Here is a 23,553-nt window from a genome sequence, read left to right on the forward strand (position 1 = left end):
CTGCCCGATCCCTCTATCCCCCAACATTGGCATCCTGGGTTACTTATCAACACTACAATTACAATACTCCCCTGCTAATGTAATCTCCACATGGATGACTTTTGAATGTTTCAGAGAGAGTCCCATGAGAAGGGCCCCAGGTCTGAGTGAGACAAAAAAAAAAAAAAAGTCATCATCAGGACCAAAAATTATTAGTTGTTGCTCATCCACCTGCACACCGCGCGGCTGGCTTCATCTATATATTCATGTTACACTCTGAATCATACCTTTCATCAGTGAAGCTTCCATTTTAACAACAAAGTCACAGTTTACACAGTTTTTAAAATTTATAATTAGATTTGTAAACAATTGTGCAAATAAATGTTAATCTTAATAATCGGTTCCAAAGCTGTACCTATTAAAGTGTCTGGTGATTATCCACCTTCCCCACAAATGTGGAGAAGATGGTTGAGTTGAGAGAGCACGGAAAAGTGACTCAGCTGCAAACACATACACTGTAAATAGACACTGAAGCTGCTAACCGCTGTGTGTGGGGGTCCTCCTTAACACATTTACAATAAAATTATTTGTTCATCATTTAATTCAGTATAAAGGAACTTATGAATGCATCTAGTCTCCTGTGTTTGGGTGGGCAGCTAGAAATAATTGGTGGACAATTGGGTGAGGTAAAAAGTGGCTGTTAGAATAGATGACCAATGTGGAAAAGAGGCAAAGATAAGCTTTCACTGTCCAGATAAAGAAAATGTCCAATGGGGAAACTATCTGCAGATATTTAATGAAAACTCTGTTATCAGTGACTGGAAAATGAAGCCTTTGCATATCAGACAGACTGTACCATTGTGACGCTGTATACGTGACACCAGTACATGCTGGTAGTTCATGTTTCAGAACTGGCACAGGAAATGATAGAAAAAAACATTTTCTAAAGTACAATTAAAAGGACTTAATTACCCTCATATACATAAAGAGAATCTGTCTACTTTTTCCTGCTGCAGGTAAAGTCTTGATTTTTTCCAGCTTTGCTAATGAGTGATAAAACAAGACTGTCTAAACACCCAGCAACAGACCAGGGATACAGGTCTATGCGTTAAATGGCTGTAATGTTTATACATTATGGTTGGTCAAAATCAGCAGCTAACCCTCTAAACAGGAAGTGAGGTCACATCTCAATAACCACTAACATTTATAATCATCATACCCTCCTGAAGGTTTTGCATAACCATATGGTGATATGTAATGTCTTTTTTGAAAAAAATGTTTTTTGATTTATACTTTTGTTTGATTCTAAATCTGACAAAAAAAATCGATTGATCACATGTAGAGTATGATGGCCGTCAGTTCAACCAGCTGTTGGAAAACAGCTGTTAAAGCAACTAATCAACAATTTGGGGATGAATAAAGCTCTGTAGTACTTGGAGTAATATTTGCTAAAACTGTAACACTGTAGTTGCCAGAAGAGCAGGGAAAAAATGCTTGTATTAAACATCCATGGGTAAAATCTAATAAAGTATTTAGTTTGACAGCAAGCAAAGAAGTTTGCTGGCATGTGTGGTACAAAATGAAGAAGCTCCTGTTTTATTCATTTTCATATCAATACAATTTATCTAAAAGTCTAACAGTATTACAATTCTTCACCATGGGTCAATGCAAATCATATTCTGGAGCTGTATAACTAAGGGTCAGTTCAGCTGAGGACTAACACACTCTTCACTCAGCCTGATGGTAAGTTGGTTTCTGTCTGTATTAGGATGGTGACATGTTTGGTGTAGCACAGAATAACCTGTGAACTCAAGTCATGCTGTGATACTGCATTATGTTATTACATGTAAAGACACTGCAGCCTGTAATAGTGAGCTAATTCTTTTTTCTCCTAAAGGGAAGATGATGTATTAAAATGACTTTTTTTATTATTCTGTTTTTTCAGGACGTCCTTTGGATGATTGTCCTCACTGTTGGTTTGCTTGGCTCACATTGTGAGGGCAGCTATATCCTGTAAAAATGAAAATGGTTTGGATGTAGACTGGTAAGACAACATTTGAGCTATTCATTCAGGTGTACTGAATTACACATTAGTGACTTTGGTCTTCAAGTGCTTCAAAGCTGCGCTATGGTACCTTTTGCACCTGCGTTTCAACATAGTCATAGATGATGTTCAGACACTGTAACACTATTTTACACTGTTATTATCAGTTATTTTATATATTTCCATTTCATAAATAACGTCATTTCCAAGAATGGGAAGTTAAAACAAGGACATTAGACATACCTAATGCATTAAAACACTGAAGACAACACACAATACTCTGACACTTGCCTCCTTTCTGCAGCCCTGCAGATCTATTTTTAACACTCATCTTATTCTCACTTTATTGCACAAGAGGAAACAGGAAAAGAAAACACTTTGCAAAGTTTCACAAGCTTCATCACATTTTAGCATCATGAGGAAGCCAGTGGAAAATACTATTCATAAAAGGCTCTATTATTCATAGTTAAAGGGTTTCAGTCATATCTCTGTTTACTCTACAGGTGCTTGTGAGACTCGGGTATAACAGAGTTTGTTATTTTCTTCTTCCATGCTCGGTTACACTTCTCATCATTTTTTCTGATTTTTGAATTTACTGACTTGTCTCTGACATCACCAGGTTTATTTTGTACAAGGTGAGTCGCGGGTTTGATTATGTTTACATTGATTCAACCGACCAGAACCTTAAAAAGAATAAGAAGGACAAGCCTGTCAACCACCAAGCTGGTGTCCTGGCAAATACCCTTAATCCCTTCTTTGAAAAAGTGAGAATAACTCCATGAGTTTCTGTTATTAGTGTGTATGTCCCTTGAGGAAAGACAAAATTTGTTATGTTTTGTCAGGGCTCTGTGTGCGGGCAGGCAGAACCGTAACATGTTTTTGTGGATTCTTTCAGGATAAGCAGTCATCAGATTTTGGATTCATTGCATACAATGACCAACCACCAAATTGTAACGCACTACAAGAATTTGGCCACAGCAAGGGTGGGTAGAAATAATTTTTTAATAATAATAAAAATAACATAAGAAATACTAATAAAAACACACCTGATTTAAATGTGCTCTCCTTCACGCTCACCTTTGAGCATCAGAACCACAGCTGCTGTTATTCTCAGATCACTCAGCAGATGTTCTCTTCTTAATAATTACATGTGCTCTCTCATGTTCTTGTTCTGCAGGAGTTGTGATGATAGATAAGGAAAATGTAGTCTGGCTTTTACACAGCACACCAAGATTCCCCAGAGATGAAAGCAATAATTTCTATCCTGTCAGTGGGCACAGGAACGCACAGATATTTATGTGTGTAACACTGAAATCTACAGAGTCTGCACAAATAGGTAAGAGCATGTCCAGGTTATTTCTTCATGTCTAGAGTGTATATGAAGTCTTAACACAGTAACATGTACATCCCTCATTTTGTTGTTTTTCAGCTCAACATCTTAAAGATATCAATGCTTATATATTTAAAAACCACAATCCTGAAAAACTCAAAGATTCCAACGTACAACAACCGCTGCCCTATGACAAAGACTTGCAGTCAGCCGGTGATTCGCAGTTTAAACACTTTGTTAAACAAATCTCAAAGGAAAGTAAAGGTGAGATTTCTGCTCCATTCATTAGAGAAAATAGATCTTAAAACCACACTGTGAGTTTCCTGTGTGAAATAATTGTGACTTTCTGTAGTTTTCCCACCAAAGAGCTGAGAATCTTATTTACAAGGTGTGAAACGTCCAACCTAACACAGTCCTTTATTCTAACCCTCTAATGATTTGGCCTGTGAAACATCAGCTGGGTTATGAGTAGATCTAACTTTACAGAGTAGTTCTGTTCAAAATTTACTTCATTTAGATTTTAACTCTAAAAATTACTCACATTTAAAATTAAAAAATGATCCTGGTATGAAAATGTTGTGGAAGCTGAAAAATAAATCCTGTGAACACACATGTTGTGCTGTAGGTTTGTATTGCCATGGAAACCTTTCATTAAGGTGTCAGCGTGACCCAGCCTCAGTGCAGAGTTAGTGCAGGGGAGTGTAGCAGCAGGTATCATATGAGGTCTGATGTTTGTAAAAGAAATGATTAAATAAGAAGAGCTGGAATTTCCCATAAACTCTCAGAAAGCGAAAGTAGAGTCAGGGTTGTTGTAAGCAACACTTTTCTTTTATTATTCTGTTATTTTAAAACTATCTGATGGTTTCTTCTTGGTGTTTGTCTTTCCTTTTGCAAAAGGAGATCTTTATGTCACCATTGCTGACACACTAGAGAGCGATTTATACATCCAGACCTGGCGCAGCAACCCTAAAGATCTTAACAAACATCCGCTTAATGAAACTCACAATGGATACAAACTAGACACCATCATGTCAGTAAAAACTGCCGCAGGTGAATGGCAACATGGATGTGATCATTCCAAATGGTGTGTTTCTAACAATAAAGATTGGATGTGTGTTGGTGACTCAAACAGAGAACCATCCCAGTTCAAAAGGCCTGGTGGTGCACTGTGCATTAATAGCAAACCTGTGGCACTTGCATTTAGGGAAATTAAAAACCATGCTGTCCTTGTCCCTGACTGTGACAGTCATACTGACAGTGATAGTGACACTGATAGTGACAGTGACCCTGGTCCCCTTAAAAGACGAAAAGTAGATGGTTAACTGCAGCAGACAACCGTCTCGGTCTTGTTTTCTATCTACGTTCACCAGTTTCATATTTATTGTAAATTCATTTCAGATTTTATCAAAGTGAAGCTGACTTGAATCTGGTGCTGACATCGTCACTCTTGTCAGTGTTATCTAATGTTTCTGTGAACAATATGAAATTAAAAACATTTGATGGATATTTCACAGTGTGGTTCTTTTGCCCATGGAAACCATAGAAATAAATGACTTTGCATGAATCTGTCTTGTTTTTACTCTGAGGTCCTGTTTCTGTCTGATGACTTTTAAAATTATTCAAACTAGCCCCTGCAGTCAGACATCTTTATTTTTATGGTGTAGTAGATTTTGATTTGCTAAACCAGGTTTTATACTGAATATTTTCTTCTGTAACAGGTTTTCTTTTATAGGCCCAGTTTTTTGGCCTACTCTTTTCAGTTTTGTTATTGGCAATATTAAGAAGTGTTATTGTTGATTTTGAATATATTCAATATAGGCTATCCAATTAAGGTTAAAGTCATGTTTTTAGTTGTTAGAATCTGATGAGCAATATTTTATAGCTGATTCAAATGGCTAAATTACCTCCCCAACATGTCTTAAAGTTCTCCAGAGGCCTGGGAATGAACTAATCACTTGATACAGGTGTGTTGACACAGGGTGATATCTAAAACCTGCAGGATGCCGGCACTTTATGCTGCTGATGCTTTAAACACTTTAAGCTGTAAGCTTCAGTTCCTGTATGAACTGAACAACTCTGAAAATCTAAGAAACAGTTGAGTTTCTCTCCTCGAAAGCTAAGATGGACAGACTGAACATGCAGACTGGACTTTGTCACAGTGGAGCATGAAATGAGGAACAAGAACACTCATGCACAACTTTTTCATCTGCATTTAAACCTGTGTTTGACAAAGGCTGTATCCCAATTCAGGGTCTGCAGCCTTTAAGGCCGCATTTTAAGGCTGATTACGTCACAGCGACGCAGCGAAGGCTGTCCCAATTCAAAGGCTGCTTGAAATGCAGCCCTGATATGCGTCCTTCATTTGAATTTTAAGGAATCCTTCATGGCCCAACATATCCCAGACTTGTGTGGATAATTTTGCCGAAAAAAATGGTGGACGGTTGAAGCGGGGCGGCCGAACAGTAAACTTTTAAAAGTAAGTGCTGAATATTATGCCACATATTTATGTGCAAATGTTTAATAACAAAGAACATTAAAACATTACTGTTGGCCACATGTTGGCAAAGTTATGTTACATTTTATTCTCTATTTATATGAAAATATAACTTTCGTTTTCATTCATATGCTAATGACACTCAGATCTATTTTCAACTGAAGGGAAACAGTCCGGCCTCACTAGAACCCTTACTTCAGTGTTTCGGTGAAGTTAAATCCTGGATGGCCTCTAACTTCCTTAACTTCAATGAGAACAAAACCGAAGTGATAATTTTTGGATCAAGTGTCAATCCCAGCACCTCCCATTTTAACCTGCACAGTCTTGAGCATTTTATCAAATCACATGCAGAATATTTGGGGGTTATATTTGACAGCAATTTCACCTTTGAAAAACAAATTAGCTCAGTCATACAGCGGTCTTTCTTCAAACTGAGGCTTTTATCTAAGGTGAGATTTTAAAAACTTTGAACGGGTGATTCATGCTTTTATCACATCCCAGCTGGACTCCTTATATGCTGGAGTTAGCCAGAACTGCCTGGCCAGACTGCAGTTGGTCCAGAATGCTGCAGCTCGTCTTCTGTCACAAACTAAAAGATGTGAACATATTTCCCCGGTGCTTGCCTCTCCTTCTGGCTCCCTGTCCACTTCAGAATTGATTTTAACATTTACAAAGCAGTGAATAGACTTTTGCTTTTAGCCATGCCAAGATCAAGGCTGGTTCATAGGGGCGATCGAGCATTTGCAGTCATACTGCCTAAGCTGTGGAATAATTTACCCCTACACATCAGACAGGTTCCTACTGTCAATCTTTTTAAATCTTAGTTATTTGTTAATTCATATTTGATGTTTGCTATCAATATTATAAGTTATTTCACTAGGTATTTTGTATTCTTGTACAGCACTTTGGTCAACGTTCCTGTTCTAGTTAAATGTGCTATATAAATAAATAAATAAACTGGAAATAAAATAATTAGCGATATTTGTACTAACTTGGTTTTAAAGCCTTTACTTTAAAATAAACACCGTCCAATAGTTGACCTTAATCTTACAGAGAATCTGATGATTTTATGGATAATTAAAGTCAGTCATATATCCACAAACACAACAAGCTGAAAGTCAGTGATGCTGCTCGGTTTTGCAGTCCTGAATATCACGGCACAAGCAGGATTCACTGCACTGTTAATGTTAGCTATGTTATATTACTGCCTCTGTTCGGTGGTGTCGAGCCAAACGGACTTTAACGTGTGTTTGAACGAGCTGACGGTTCACTCGTTAAGCTGAAAGAAAGATGCTTTAATCACAGGAGTCACACATGTGTCCACTGTACCATCTGGGAACTCTTTTTGTTTCGTAATAACACAGTCCTCCTTCTTTTGTGCTGTTTTGTAGCAGTGTAAACACCTGAGACTGTCACCTGTCTGTCTGTCCTGCACTCTCTCTCTGTTTCTTTCTCTCTGATTGTGGAATAAAAGTATGAACATGTATTTATAAGTTACACTTGTGTTTGAATCCTGCAGCTTATCACACATTTGATTTTCACGTGTGACAACTGCAAGTGTCCAGAGTGAGGACAGACTGAGGGACCCACTGCTGCACATCATCTGTGAGGCTTTGCACCCCTGATGATCCACCAGGACAAACTCAGCAGTGTGTGAGGAAGAGGAGGAGGAAGAGCCAGCAGCAGCTGACAGATGGAGAGAATAGACAGACTGTTCCCTGTTTGTGAAGGACTGCTAGAAAAGTTTAGAATAACTAATTGTCTGTCCTGAATCAGTCTTATTAGGTAATGTTCAAATAATATTATCATTCCAGTGTTTGCAGTGTGGGAGAAAGTACTCAGGGCCTTCAAGTTACACACTATGAAAGGCAGAAACAAGTTTAATACTCAGAAACCTAAAGTATGTATCAGCAGCAGAATGGACCTAAAAATAAATGTTTGTTTCAGGTCTATGAAGCTTTGAGTATTTTGGATTAGTAGTACTGCTGTGTTTGTTGCATCATATTGCTGTAATTGTTTATATGCTTTATATATTCTGAGGTAAGTTGATCTATAGTGTTACATCATATTCTATAAGGATGTTATGTGTTTGTATACTTTCTACCCAGTTTGACCCAACAATCATGTTTTTAAAGTCCCGTGGTCTCAGTCTCAGATACTCAACAAATCAAAGTCATCTCATAAAAAAATTAACGAACAAAAATACATTTTTTTCTCCTTTATTTCTGTCAAACAATGCCGTATGACACGTTTCTCGCAGTTAGTATCATGGTTGCTAGGCAACCTGAGCAGCACGACGAAGGCCAGACCGTCCAATTTCACAAGCCTCTCACTTCCAGCCTTAGCGGTCTTTGAGTACGCCGTCCTTATGGACCCTGATTTGGGATACAGCCAAAAGCTTTCTCCTGCTGCTCCATTTTAAGCTGTTTGCTTGTGCTGCCCTCTGCTGGTCAATCAGATGAACTTCCAGAATTTCTTAAGTTTGGTTAACACGAGTGCTTAAAAGACCTTCATCTTTGAATAAGCAGCTACAACATCTTTAAAATTCCCCATTCTCTTTTGGGTGCAGGCTGGAGGATGAACTGGGGAGTGGACTCCATCTGGAGTGGAGGTCTCTGCTCAGCCTACAGAGGGCACAGCATTAAAGTAGTTTTCTCTGGTCCCCTCCCCAATCAGACCAGGAGTGACATGTTTAGCCGCATGTTCTCCTTAAATTGCTGGCTGTCTGAGTGCTGTCCCAGAAACGATGTGGGCTTCATAGATAATTGGCAAACCTTCTGGAGGAAACCTGGTCTTGTTAGGAGAGACGGCATCCATCCCACTTTGGATGGAGCAGCTCTCATTTCTAGAAATATGGACAAATTTATTAAACCCCCCAAAATATAACTATCCCGAGTTGGGACCAGAAAGCAGTTGCAGTCTTACACGGCTCTCTGCAGCTTCTCTCCTCCTGCTACCCCCCCCCCCCCCCCCAAAAAAAACCCCCCATCTCCATAGAGACTGTGTCAGCTCCCAAACAGACAAAGAACAAACTAAAAACCAACAACAAACAACTTAAACATAAAAAATCACAAAGAAAGAACAATACAGTATCCACATCTGAACCAAAGAGTAAAACAGTGAAATGTGGATTGTTAAATATTAGGTCTCTCTCCTCCACGTCTCTGTTAGTACATGACTTAATAATTGATCAAATCGTTTTACTCTGCCTTACAGAAACCTGGTTGCAGCCGGATGATTATGTTAGTTTAAATTAATCAACACCCCCGAGTCATTCTAACTACCAGAAACCTCAAAGCACAGGCCTTCTGATTCTGGCAGCAATTTTTCACACCAGCCTGTCAATCAACCAAACACCCAGACAGACTTTTAATTCATTTGAAAGCCTGATGCTTAGCCTTGTCCACCCCAGCTGTAAAACTCAGAAACCAGTCTTACTTGTTATCATCTATCGTCCACCTGGGCCTTACACTGATTTTCTCTGATTTCTCAGACTTTTTATCTGATTCAGGGCTCTAGACTAACTTTTTGCCATGGGCGCACCGGTATGCCTAACTTTAAAAATTTAGGCGTACCGGCACAAAGGTTAGGCGCACTCAAATTTTTCAACCGCATCGCTTAACACCGTAGTTTTACATGTGCACTTTCTTTGGGGGGGAAGTCCATACAGACAATATTCATTTCTAAATTATTAACTAACAAACCTGTGCTTAAAGTGCTTTGTCAATATTGTAGAAAATGTTAAACTTAATCATCATCTTGGCCTCCTCTGACGACCTGTTTGCTGCTGTCTGTTGCTGAAAGGCAGTGGGGAGAGGGGACGCTTGGGCAGTGCATTGCAGCATTGCAGCATATAATGCGTTTCCTGGATACACTGTGCTTTTTCAGCATTGAAAGACTGATGGCACCGTGTCAGAGCACTGGCTATGAATTTCAGACAGATCAGGCCTTAACTTAACAAAAATGTTATCAATAGTTCTTTTCTTTTCTTATTACCCACAGCTACATCCACTTCTGTCAGGCCTAGGCTACTCACTAGGGCTGGGTATCATCACTGATTTCTATAATCCATTCGATATTATTCAATATTATAATTCTGATCATTTATCAGTACTGATACACATGAGACTTCATCAGAATTGTGAACATCACAGCAGATGCCTTTGTGCGAAAGTAACTGAGAATAAAACACAGAAAAACATGAAGGAGATTTTCCTGGTCTGGCTTTTTATAGCAGATAACCTTAAAAATATTCTGCAATATTCTGCAATGTTTTCATAATTTTAAGAAGTTTAAATTTTTTCAGTATTGAACAGCAGAAATTAGGCTTTCTTGTCCGAGGTCATTTAAGTGGAAAAAGAAAAAGACAGCGCTGTAAACAACGGTAGACTGGTGGGTAATAAGCGAATGAATAATGCAGAAAACAGAGATTTGAGACGGGAAACTGTTCCTGAAGTACAGAGAAAGAGAGAGAGAGAGAGAGAGAGCTGTGCATGAAGTGTAATTTTTATCGTGGTGGAAGCAAAACAGCAAAAGTCAGAGGGAATTCGTGACGACAATGATCAAATGTGAAGCGTAGTTTGCTGCTTCTTTTGCTGCTGGCTCGGCGAATTTTGGTTGGAGAGAGACAAAACCTGCAGCTCAGAATCTAGCACAAAAAAGACGTAAACACAGTGCGGACCGACACATCAGAATCGCTAAGCTCCAACAGTGTATGGCAAGCCATTAGTGCCAAAAATCTCCACTTTTCTAACCCGTTTGGTTAAGAAATGGCGTAAAAAACGGAATTTAATTATTCAAAACGCCGAAAAAAACGGCGTTTGTCAGAACAGAACGCCGTTTTGTCCGACTCTTACATGGTGCCCTGAACGCACCATCCGAGTGACGTAAAAAGCGGCGTTCAAAGACAGACGGAAACGCCTTTTTTTCCGCCACTCGACAGAAAACGCCGTTCAAAGATGCATAAAAACAGCGTTTTTACAGCGTTCTGTGCCAGTTATAACTGCATTTAAAAAACCGTTTTGTTGAAATTATGCAGGCCACTCCCCATGGTTCCCTCATCCAATTACTTTCAACTCATTTCACCCAATCAAAGAAGAGGAAGTGCAGACCACACTAATGCATCACCGATTCACCTTGCTGCTAAGTGATTGCCTATTTGGTACCAGTGCTTGTTACCCACTATGCATTTTGATATGTTTAAAGCATGATCAAACAAGCAAACAACAGAATGCTTTTTCTGAAACAAGACCTTAACTGTGTGGCGCATGGGTCGCTTGAGTACTTGAGGGATCAGCTATTAGCGCTGCGCTACTGCAGTGTAGCACTATGATGCTAACGGCGTCCTGGATAACACCGCAAACTCCAGACATGAGTGTGGAGCGGCCCGGTTTTCAGATGCTGCGGGCGGACAGGACGAGAGACAGCGGTGAGAGGAAAGAAGGGGGACTGGCAGTGTTTGTGAACGACAGATAGTGTAACCCTGGGCACACCGCTGTGAAAGAATAACTCTGCAGCAGATACATTGGGCTGCTAGCCGTTAGCGTGTGTTGAGGCATCCTGTGACTTTCTCCACTCTGGTCAGCAGACTGCAAACGCAATCTCCGAGAGCCCTTTTTTAATATCAGGAATGCTTTAATCTAGTGATGGCCCGCTTGAAGCTGACGCTCCGGTGTGTGTGTCAAAAAAATGAACACACTGCTTCAGAAGCACTGTGTCAAAGCTTGATTCGTTTGGCCAGAGTCACGTGATCAGTGACATCCGAAGCTTCATTTAGAGCCTAACTGCTTCGGTATCTGATTCAATGGTTTATAAGGAAGCAAATCATTCGCGGGATTTGTGGAGTGTTTTGATGGTGACAGATAGCGAACCACTGATATTTCTACTGAGAGATTTGGAGCCAGCGAGGAATAGAGGAGTTTCTGTTGTGTGGGAGTATTTTGAGTTGATTTTGGTCAATCTGGTGGGTTTTCCAGCTTTGTGTTCTTGTTGTTTGCTTTTGTTTCGTGCGTGTTTATTTTATCTAAAAACGGGACAAACTTAAAATGTCAAAAAACTGCTTTTCATAATATAAATATCATTAATATCATATATCATGTCAAGATGGCGCCGGTGTACGTGGCTTGCCGTCCTCGGCTACATCTGCTTCACTGCTTTTTACCCTCTCTACACTCTTTATGGACCTTGGCATTGTAATTTTTTATCCTTTTAGTTGTATGCTCATCTAATGGCTGTGCACTGATTACATACGACAGGCAAACACTTTTAAATCTAAGACTCTCTCATTCCTCTCGCCATGATCCTTGCTGGAACCTGGGTGACGCCACTGTGCCCCGACCGGACCCTCTGACCAGACCCTCTGACCAGACCCTCCGACCGGCTTCCTCCACCTACCTATTCCGAATCTACACAAGAAACGCTATAGGAAACGCGGTAGAAGGAGCGGCCGTCGTGTTCGCCTCAGGGTCTACTTTAAAGCCAGAGCCACAGGCTACCCACATGCCAGCCTGGATATTTTATCTTCTTTCCCCCCTTCCCAGGAGCGCTCTGATGCTAAGTTGCTCACCCACCGTTGGATCTGCTCAGCCGACCACGAAGTCTACCCTGTGATTCCTGTGGCATGTTTTCCTGCTCGGGTTTGGATAACATTGCTCCGACGCGGCGTTTGCCGAAGCAACCTAAGTGTCCTACGACGCACCACCCGTGGCGACTTAGCCCCTAGGATACGGATGGCATTGCTTAATGTCAGGTCGCTGGTCAATAAGACCTTAAATGACTTCCTCTCCACTAATGGGATTGATGCTTTATTCCTGACTGAAACCTGGATTCGTCCTGGTGAGTTCATCCCTTTTACCGAACTTCTTACATTGGACTGTGTCGCTTTTAGCTCACCAAGGCTTACTGGTAGGGGTGGCAGCGTAGCCTCGGCCTTTAAAAATTCTTATGCAGTTCGGCAGCTACCCTCACCTACCTACTCTAGCTTTGAAGTCCAATTACTGGAAATGACTGCATCCACGACCACACACCACCTAAATATAGCAAATATTTTATCATGGACTTTGCTGATCTCCTAGGCTCCGTTCTTTTTAAGTATGGTTGTGTTCTCATTGTCGGTGATTTTAACATACACACTTGCTGAAAGGATGACTCATTTGCTAAAGACTTCTTTGCTTTAACGGACTCTTTTAACATGGCTCAGTCGGTTAATGACCCAACGCGTGTTAAAGGACATACTTTGGACTTGGTTTTCTCATATGGTCTGGACATTTGTATCAAGGATATAAGTGACGCTGGGATCTCGGATCATTTCCCAGTTATATTTGATACTGGCTTATGCACTAATGAACTACATCCTACGGCTCCCCTTCGCCCGCTACGTGTAATTAATGCTGAAGTCATGTCAAACTTCTCTATGTCTTTCTTGGATTCTGCATCTGTCACTCTCGACTGTTGTTCTTTTCGCTCAGTTGATGACTGTGCTAATTCCTTGTTATTGTGACCAAGTGGTCGGTGGGGTTATAAAAGAAATAATAAAATGACAACGCCACCTGGGGGGAATTCTAGCCCCCAGGAAATATGAACTTTAGAAATGAAATGTAATTAAAACAACAACGTTTGCACAGGTTCAGGGATGCACACTGAGGCCGGCTCAAATATTAACACAATTTTATTTATTAAAAAAATAAAAACAAAACAAGGACAGCGCACTAAATGTCTAAAATTGTGTCCCAAATTACCAAAAAAATTAAACATACAACTGGGACTTACCAGCAGCGGTGGACCACAAGAAAACCACAAAAAAACCCACTATAGTCTATTCACCTGGTGCTGTACAACAAAAGAAGTGTGGAAAACGACCCGCCACCTAAGGTCCCACGGCCGCTGGTAGATCCTCAGTTCGCTGAAATAAAAGCACAAGATATACACATTAAAAAGGATAAAAACATGGGACATAAACAGGCTCTCTATATACTAAAAAAAAGAAATTAAAAGAAAAACTGAGATCTGCAATAAAACACACCCACGTACACACCACAGAGCACAGATTGGAAATACTCGTACTCTGCGAGCCAGCCCACAGCTGGTGCTGGTTCCGATTGTCCATAGCCCCACTCAGTCTCGCGCAGCTCTCCACAACTGGGAGAAAAGGGAGAGGCAGTACCAGTTTTGTAACACCAGCTCAATATGCAGCTGAAGATCACCCCGACCAGCTCCGAAAGCTGGAGTGAAACGATAGTCCAAAAACGGGCTTGGCGTGAGACCCAAAGCCCCCAGGGGCGAGGCGAGGCAAGCAGCAGGAACAAAACTGGACAGCCAACAGATCGGAATACCAGATAAAACAAGGCAAGACAAGACAGCAGCTAGGCAGGCGTCTCGACTCTTCGCTTAAAATCAGGCAGTTGGTCCCTGAGAGGGTGCGGCAGCAATCAAACCCCCAAGACTGGAGGTGCTGTACTGTACAGTGGACGCAACTCACGCGCCTCTCCACCACGGCTGGAGTAAAGGAAAGAGAAACAGCCGCGCTGTAGCAGTCACACAATCCGATCGTATCGGTAAATTAACCAATAGGCCAGCATTTACTGCTGTATCGCACCAGAAGCTCGGGAGGAATCGTCCAACAAAAAAAACGGCTTCCCTTTATACAGGTAAACACCACCCTGTAATCAATACGCAGGTGGGTTCCTAATTAACCCAATCACACGATACAAGGAGCGAGTGCAGCGGAAAGAGAGCGAGGGTGGTAGAGCGAGCAAGAAAGAGAGAAAAAGAAGGGCGAGTAGCCCATCCAGCTACATTATCGCTATTTTCTTCAATCCTTGATACTGTTGCCCCCATTAAGATGAAGCGCCCTAGAACCTACTCTCAGTGTTGGCTTAATAACACTACGCGCGCTTTACGTCGCGTGTGTCGGCACGCTGAGAGAAGGTGGAAAAAAGATAAACTTCAGGTTTCTCATGACATGCTATGGACTAGCCGCTTAAAATTCCAAAGTGCTGCTAAAACGGCCAAAGCGTCCTTCTTAGGGATGGGTATCGTTTAGGAATTTATCCGATACCGGTGCCAAACCGGTACTTTTGAAACGGTGCCGGTGCTTAAACGGTGCTCAAACCGGTGCTTAAAGAATGGAAAACACAAAATTGGTCCAAAAGCCGCTCATGTTCAGCTGTTTTTTTGTAAAAAGATAACAATGTTAGCCTTTTCTGCAGCTGTAGGGCATATATGGTATCACTCTGGGCTGGAAGCAGTGCTTAAACAATGGAAGAAACACAAACTTTGTCCAAAAACCTCTCATGTTAAGCTGTTTTCCACTTTTTCTTTGGTCATTTTAGCCTTTTTGGCCAGGGTGAAGGGAGTATCTGCCATCAAACAAGAAGACAGCCGCATGTAACTACGACTATGTTTGCTAGTTCACCTTACATGTATTAATTTAATAACGTGGTTAGCCTACTCAACGTAAATTACACACGAACAACATTAAGCTACTCACGCAGAGAAGAACGGCTGCTGCTGCCATCATCATCCTTCATCATTTCTGCTACACTGGCAGGGCTAAGGGCCAGGACTCTACCCTTCGGGTTTTTGGGGGATGTTGCTAACTCCGGGTCCGATAACAGGCACCACACCCGCAGTAGATGTGCACGGTGTGAGGTCTCGCAGCAAGCTATCAAATACGGCGCATTTCTCGGCTTTAAAAAAAATGCTATGCATCACCAGGTGTTTCATCGGATTTGAGGTGTTACCTCCTTTGACAGTATCACAGTATCACCTTAAAGCACTTGTTGCAGGCTGCTGAGTTTGCATCTTTTGCTGTGAAGTACAGCCAGACTTTTGACCGCTTCGCCTTGGGCATTTTTAATCTGTAGCTCTGCTCTAAAAGAACGTACGTACCTGGACCCGCCTACTATCCTCGGAAACGTAAACTGATTGGCTAGAATCTAAAGTGTATCATTCCATACCAGTTGGTGGCGGTAATGCACCTTTCAGTTGTTTGCCAACCGCCAATACAAATGTAAGGAAGAAGAAAGTGTATCACAGCTCAGGAAAAAAAAGCACCGAAATAAAGCACCGAAATGCGCTGCTTTTCGGTCTGGATACCGGTACCCATCCCTAGTCCTTCTTGTCCAAAATCATCCTGGCCGATGACCATAACCCCCGTACCTTATTTAAAATTTTTAACCCTGTGGTTAACCCTTCCCCGGCCATGCCTTTAATTTATTCTCAGGCTCTTTGTGAGCGATTTCAAATTCACTTTTTAGAGAAGGTCTCATCTCTTAAGTCCTCCCTTCCCCCTATTTTATATCCTCTCCCCATTCCTGAGGGCATTTCAACTTTCCACCAGTTTGAGCCTGTGTCACTTTTGACTCTTAAGTGGCTAGTTGTTCAAATGAATAACACCAATACTGTGCTTGACATTCTTCCATCTCGTTTAGCTAAGGACTGTTTTGATGTAATCGGACCTAGTATCCTATTTCTTATGAACTTTTCCTTGCTCTCAGGGTGTGTTCCTTCGGCCTTTAAGCATGCTGTAGTCCACCCGATTCTTAAAAAAAGAAACTCTGACTGTTATGACCTTTCAAACTACAGACCGATCTCTAAGCTTTCGTTCTTGTCCAAGATCCTGGAGAGACTAGTTCTCTCCCAGCCCCAGGCGTACTTGGACATGAACAATATTGCTGAGAAATTTCAATCTGCCTTTAAGCCATTGCATAGCACTGAAACAGCGTTGGTTAGAGTTCTTAATGATATTCTTATAATCACTGATACCGGACGCTCTATGGTCCTAGTTTTACTGGACCTCTCTTCGGCCTTTGATATGGTGGACCATAACATTTTATTACTAAGACTTGAGCACACTGTGGGTATTAGAGGCACTGCCCTCGACTGGTTTAAATCATATCTCGCTGATAGATCCTTATCAGTTAACTTAGGCACCTTCTCCTCTTCCTCTGCTCCGGTCTGTTGTGGTGTGCCTCAAGGATCAGTTTTAGGCCCTATTCTCTTCTCATTGTATTTGCTCCCTCTAGGCGCAATCTTTGAAAAATACAATATCGCCTTCCACTGTTATGCCGATGACATACAGATCTATTTTGAACTTAGTGACGACCTTGCTGTGTCCCTGCACTACTTTCAAGAATGCATGTGGGAGGTCAAAGAATGGTTCCTGAGTAATTAAGAGATAAGATAAGATAAGATAAGATAAAACTTTATTAATCCCTCGGGTGGGTTCCTCTGGGAAATTTGGTTTCCAAAAACCACAGCACCGACAGAAGTTACAGAGTAACAGAATATTATATATATATATATATATATATATATATATATATATATATATACACTAGGGGTGCAACGATACACAAAATTCACGGTTCGGTTCGGTTCGATACTTTGGTGTCACGGTTCGATATTTTTTCGATAAAAAAAAATGTTCATGCCTTTTTAATTTGTCATTTATTAAAATTATAAATATATATTTGAACTCAAAAGTACAGTTTTTAAATTTTATGTTGCTGAAACAAAAAAGTAATTAAAAAAATAAATATATCTCAGGGCTCGCAAAATTTCAAAATCCCTGGTAGCCCTTCGGGCAGGGACTCTTCAGTTTTTGGTAAAATAAATTTAAGTAGCCCGAATAAAAAAGAGAGCAATTTTTTGATTGATGTTTTGTTTCCTGTTTTGTTTCCTTTACAATATTATACATTAAAGTATAATATTGTAAAGGAAACAAAACATTAATCAAAAAATTGTTGAAAAACAAATTACAACATTGTATAAAAATTACAATCATCAACTCAAATACTTGGTTCTAATTGAACAGAAATTTCTATGAACTTGTAAGAACTGTGTAGGACATGAATCAGTCTGTGTCAGATCCTGAATTTGAAATTTCCACTGAAGTCACGGGTAAGAGGCAAATGGAACCAAGATCTAGGCCATTTGCTTTTTGAAGTTTGCAAAGACTGCTAAATTTTGCCAGTGGTAGTGGCTCTTTGCAACATAGTACGCTGTTTTAAACTGATTTTCAGGTTTATTTTTAGTATGTTATTTGCAATTGGTGTTTGTTCTGGGAAAGATATTGCAGACTGCAATAATGCATTTCTTGCATTTCTCATGGGTTCTAATGGGGGCCTTTCTAAAAATGACTGGTCCCAGTAACAAAGGCGCTTGTCAACTCAGAAATTGATGGAAAAGCAACAACACACCCAGCAGAACATTATGTTATTTACACGGGTGCACATAAGTGGTCCGCATGTGCGCATTCGCTGTCAAAATAAAAGATGCGCACCAGATAAGGAGTTGCAACGCGCGTTTGCGTCCATATAAAAGGCACTGTTTTTGTCCGCTAGAGTGGGATTTTCACGGCACATTCTGCACCAAATCTCTGTGGTTCATCATTTGTTTGAAGCCAGCTCACCTCCTGCAACCACTTTTCCGAGAATACGTGCTTCTTTTGTGGTTCGGACTCCTTCTGACATTTCTTTGGAAGTGGAGGAACACCAAAGTAATTGCTTAAAGGAGCTTGCTTCTTCAACATCTTTAAGAGTTCTAAACAAATGTCTGTCCTCCTCCAGAAAATTTTATGTACACAAACACGCATTGCAACTTCTTATCTTGTGCACGTTTTTTTATTTTGACAGCGAATGCGCACCTGCGGACCACTTATGTGCACCCCTGGTTATATAGCTTGTCATATTGCAGCCACAGAAATTCTTTTGTCCATGAAACCATAAAGCTGCACTTTCTTTTTGCCTTATAGTCTGATTTGTCATAACTTTTCCGTTTTGTGGTAAGCTTTTCTTTGGCTGTCACTTCTTCACCCTGACCTGTCTTATTTGGCTCAGCAAAACTAAAATATATATCCTGCTGCTTTTACACAGGCACTCACATAACGCTCAGCGATTCTCTGCGAGATCAACCTCTCACATGTTTAAGCTTGCTGTGGGAGATCAGTGTTTCCAACTTAGCGACTTTGTCGCTATATTTAGCGAGTTTTCAGACCCCCTTAGCGACTTTTTTTCTAAAAAGTGACTAGCGACAATTCTGGCGACTTTTTCTGGTATTACTGGAGACTTATTTATGACGACTTTTTGACGTGAAAACGAGTATCGCTTTTACTCTCAACAGGCAGCGGTGCTGCCTTGGGCACCTCACCTGTGCCAAAGCGCTCCCAGGCGGAGGATAGTCCTCCCCCAGCTGCTATCAGGGCAGGTGATGTTCACACCTGTGCGTCCAAATGGCAAATGAATCGCGCATGAGCGAAGCTGCTTACTGTTATGCTGTTTTGTGGATCACAAGGTTTAAAACTACTTATAAACACACACTCTCACACACAAAGTAACTCCACCAGAGTGCCAATTTCGGGTCACTTTTGCCAGTCCAAGCTCGGATAAAGGAGCAGGGTTGGAATTGTGACATTAAAAAACAATAATTGCTAAAAGAAATTTAATTTGTAGTTCTAAATAAATTCGAACTGCATTTAGGATGTTTTTACTCACTTTATGTCTCTTCCACGATGTTATTTCTCTCTCCAACAACGTAGGTTACAATTACATTAGCATGACCAATTATGCAAATTAGGCAATGACATCATTTGGCGACTTCTAGCGACTTTTAGGACAGCCAATAGCGATTTTCCTTACTGAGGAGTTGGCAACACTGCGGGAGATTTCACTTGTCATGTTTGCATAGTAAGCTAACAATTAATAAGACGATGTCAGAGGAATTGGTGCGCAAATTATCGTCACTCACCAATCAGTACTGTCGCTCTCTACTCTACTCTATACACAGTTCGCGCGATTGCAAAGTGAAAGCAAAAAACAAGCGCAAATTCAAACCGATTTCAATATGTCACATATTGACAGTGGTTCACCGATGCCAATGACATAATTACCCAGCTACATTTCCGAAAGAATGCAAAACGATAGCCCGTCGGGCAGGGCAGAGAAAGATTTTGGTAGCCCGACTGGAAAAATTGCTAGCCCCGGGATGTCAGACTAGCGATTTTGCGAGCCCTGTATCTGATTGAGGAATCACTCATCTTTGGAAAAGAGAGTTTATTACAGTTTATTACTCTTTCCAAAATAAAAGCTATACTATACGCTTCTTCTGGGCTATATTCTCAGCAGCATATTAAACATATCAGGTCCCCATAAGGAGAATCATGTGCTAACGGCTGTCTAAATGACTCGGGTAAAGTTTGTAGCATGCGTGCTTGTTGTTTTTGTCTGCTTCCACTTGTCTTTGCACTAGGATGCTGTCGGAGTAAATGTGCAGTCATATGCGTTGTGTTCCCACTAGTGCTGTCAGCGTTAATCTCGTTGAAATGACGTTAACGCCACAACACGGCAAATCTCCGTTAACGAGCTACCGCTGATCGCCCCATGCGTGGGGCTGGACGGCCAACACGTTAACGAGCTAACTGAGCTAACTGCGCTAACACACTAGTTCCCACCCATGTAATTGAGCATTGCATGGCACATCCAACATACTGTTTTACTTTAGTCCATGACGCGCTTACCTTCAGGGTCATACATCACATGAAAACCAAAATAGTTCCAAACGCCAGATCTGAATGAGGGTGGGAGAGGTTCAATTTGCCATGTTGCAAGGAGAGCTTAACTTCTGTCTCACTAGCTTGCCCTGCGCTCAGTGAATCTGCGTTCGACTACTCCGCCTAGGCTGCACTGTCGAGCGCAGATCTACTGAGCGCTCAACACAGACAGCATCGTCAGAAGGAAAGTTGATAAAATAAATAAAACATTTTGTATTGTTCGATACATATGCGTACTGAACCGAAAGCACTGTATCGAACGGTTCAATATCGATACGAATATCGTTGCACCCCTAATATACACATATATAAATACAGAGACATGTATAAATAAAATATACAAAGGGGATAAATAGAATAAATAAGAATAAAAATAAAAATACAAGTGAATTGCACATTTCAAGTATGGAAGTCTATTGCACCGTTGACTATTAACAAAAAGTATTGCACAAAAGGTAATTGCACAGTGAAGTGAAGAGGCACTACAGCTTAGTTGTTCCCCCCTCCTTTGTCCTCCTGTTTCCCCTCCTTCTCCCCTCCAGAGAGGAGTTAAACAGTCTGATGGCGTGTGGGACAAAGGAGTTTTTAAGTCTGTTGGTTCTTGTCTTTGGGAGAAGCAACCTGTCACTGAACAGACTCTTCTGGTTGTTTATGGCCATGTGCAGAGGATGCCCAGCATCGTCCATAATGTCCATCAGTTTTTTTAGTGTCCTTTTCTCTGCCACTGACACCAGAGTGTCCAGCTTCATGCCGACCACAGAGCTAGCCTTCCTGATCAGTTTTTCCAGCCTGGATGAGTCCTTCTTTGCTGTGCTGCTCCCCCAGCACACCACAGCATAGAAAAGTACTCCAGCAACCACTGACTGGTAAAACATCCTCAGGAGCTTCCTGCAGATGTTAAAAGACCTCAGCCTCCTGAGGAAGTACAGTCGGCTTTGTGCTTTTTTATACAGGTGCTCTGTGTTGCCTGAGGTACTTGTACTTGTTGATCACCTCCACCTCCTCCCCCTCTATCTGAACCGGCAGTGGACCTTCTCTGGACCTCCCGAAGTCCACAACCAGTTCCTTAGTCTTTGAGGTGTTGAGTTGCAGGTGGTTTGTGTGACTCCATGCGACAAAGTTCCTCACCAGACTTCTGTACTCCTCTTCCTGATTATCCCAGATACACCCCATGATGGATGTGTCGTCTGCAAACTTCTGAATATGGCATAATTCAGAGTTGTAGCAGAAGTCAGAGGTGTATAGGGTGAAGAGAAGAGGGGACAGCACAGTTCCCTGTGGTGCTCCTGTGCTGCTGACCACAGTGTCAGACGTGATGTCCTTCAGCCTGACGTACTGTGGCCTGTCGGTGAGGTAGTCGGAGATTCAGTTTTTCCTGAAGCATACAGGGCCGGATGGTATTAAAGGCACTGGAAAAGTCAAGAAACAGGATCCTGACCGTGCCTTTTCCCCCATCCAGGTATGAGTGGGCTCTATGTAGGAGGTACAGGATGGCATCCTCCACTCCGACATCCGCCTTGTATGCGAACTGTAGTGGGTCCTGGGCATGTTGTACCTGTGGTCGGAGGAGGTTAAGGAAGAGCCGCTCTAGAGTCTTCATAAGATGTGACGTCAGTGCCACCAGTCGGAAGTCATTCAGCTCATTGGGGCGGTTCCTTTTGGGGACCAGGACGATGCAGGATGTCTTCCATATGGTGGGCACTCTCCCCAGTCGCAGACTGAGATTGAAGACTCGTTGTAGCCATCCATTTTATTCTGTAGCGAGTTCACGTTGCCCATTATCACTGTCGGGATTAATGGTTTGAATCGCCTCCGGTGATCCGCTTTCCTCGCTCCAGCCTTGCAGCCTCTGTAGCTCCTCTTTATCTCAGCCGGGATGTTGTGTCGCATGCCGGTCTGTCCCTTTGTTCTTAGTGCCAGCAGCTCCGCTCTCGAATAGATTAAGGAGCTGGTTCCAGAAGTTTTAAAAAGTGCCTTATCCATCTTGTATCGCTATATCTAAGAGGTATAAGTACAGTAACTAGAGGAAGGTGAAATAAAGTTTGAAAGCCTAGTCTAAAAAAAGTTAAAAGTTAAGAAAAGGTGCGGTGTTGCAGAGCTACTTGGAAAGGCTGCTGTCACTCCAGCGCCATCTTAAAGAAATTCTCTTGTTTTGAATGATAAAAAGACTGAGATTGTGGTGTTCAACAGTAAAATCCCTCGTGCCCAACTCTGTGCTGCCCTGAGTTCCTTTGCTAGCTTTTCTTGTGACTATGTCAGTAACTTGGGTGTACTGTTGGATAGCTCGCTCAAACTCGATAAGCAAGTGTCTGCTGTAGTGAGATCTAGCTTCCACCAACTGCGCCTTATCTCTAAGGCTAGGCCTTATGTTCCACATGAGGACCTGGAGAAGCTTATTCACACTTTTGTGACCTCCAGGTTGGATTATTGTAACTCTTTGTACTGCGGTCTTCCCTCTTCTCTTCTTCTTAGACTGCAAACAGTCCAAAATGCAGCAGCCCGCCTCTTGACTGGTACCAGGAAATTTTGCCATATTATTCCTGTTCTAGCTAGCTTGCATTGGCTGCCCATAAAATACCGTATTCAATTTAAAATATTACTCCTTACATTCAAAACTATTAATAAATTAGCGCCAAGTTATCTTAGTGAACTTCTCAAGCCACATACTCCTGCTAGAACACTCAGATCTGCCACTCAACTACTTCTGACCCAACCCAGAACTCGGCTGAAGTCCGGGGGTGACCGTGCATTTGCTCTGGCTGCCCCGGAATTGTGGAATACCCTTCCTCTTGACCTCCGCGCATCTGATTCCATTGCACTGTTCAAATCACGACTAAAAACCCACTTATTCAATCTTGCCTTTCCCTCTAGTTAATATTTCTTTTATGATTTTATATTATGCACTTTTATGCTCATTTAAATTCTTGTTTGCTCTGTACCTGTTGCTTTCCTATGTATCAGTGACAGCTACCTGCTTGCATACTTAGCACTTGCTTTGGTCCTATTTCTATTATCCTCCTCCTATTCTCTATCTTACTTGTTAAGCACCTTGGCATACCCTTGGTTTTTAAGTGTGCTTTATAAATAAAGTTTATTATTATTATTATTATTAAATAACTTTAGAAAGACTTCTATTTGACTCTTTACATTTAATGTTA

General features: G+C 41.5%; 1 long non-coding RNA gene and 1 pseudogene across 2 annotated transcripts in view; one reads left to right on the forward strand and one right to left on the reverse strand.

Annotated features, from left to right (window-relative positions):
- Positions 1 to 1,629: 1,629 nt before the first annotated feature.
- LOC146499213 (deoxyribonuclease-2-beta-like) lies at positions 1,630 to 6,277 on the forward strand (annotated as a pseudogene). The gene is made up of 7 exons (XR_014870227.1): positions 1,630 to 1,722; positions 1,925 to 2,023; positions 2,643 to 2,787; positions 2,919 to 3,006; positions 3,201 to 3,359; positions 3,453 to 3,617; positions 4,251 to 6,277. The product of XR_014870227.1 is annotated as a deoxyribonuclease-2-beta-like (transcript).
- A 13,061-nt stretch (positions 6,278 to 19,338) lies between these two features.
- The window catches only part of LOC146499214 (uncharacterized), a 170,900-nt gene continuing 166,685 nt past the window's right edge, over positions 19,339 to 23,553 (reverse strand). Inside the window, exon 2 of the long non-coding RNA XR_014870255.1 lies at positions 19,339 to 19,500. This is a non-coding gene — a long non-coding RNA (uncharacterized LOC146499214). The remainder of the gene's footprint in view (positions 19,501 to 23,553) is intronic.

This window comes from Neolamprologus multifasciatus, chromosome 17 (genome assembly GCF_963576455.1).
Source record: "Neolamprologus multifasciatus chromosome 17, fNeoMul1.2, whole genome shotgun sequence".
Taxonomy (NCBI): domain Eukaryota; kingdom Metazoa; phylum Chordata; class Actinopteri; order Cichliformes; family Cichlidae; genus Neolamprologus; species Neolamprologus multifasciatus.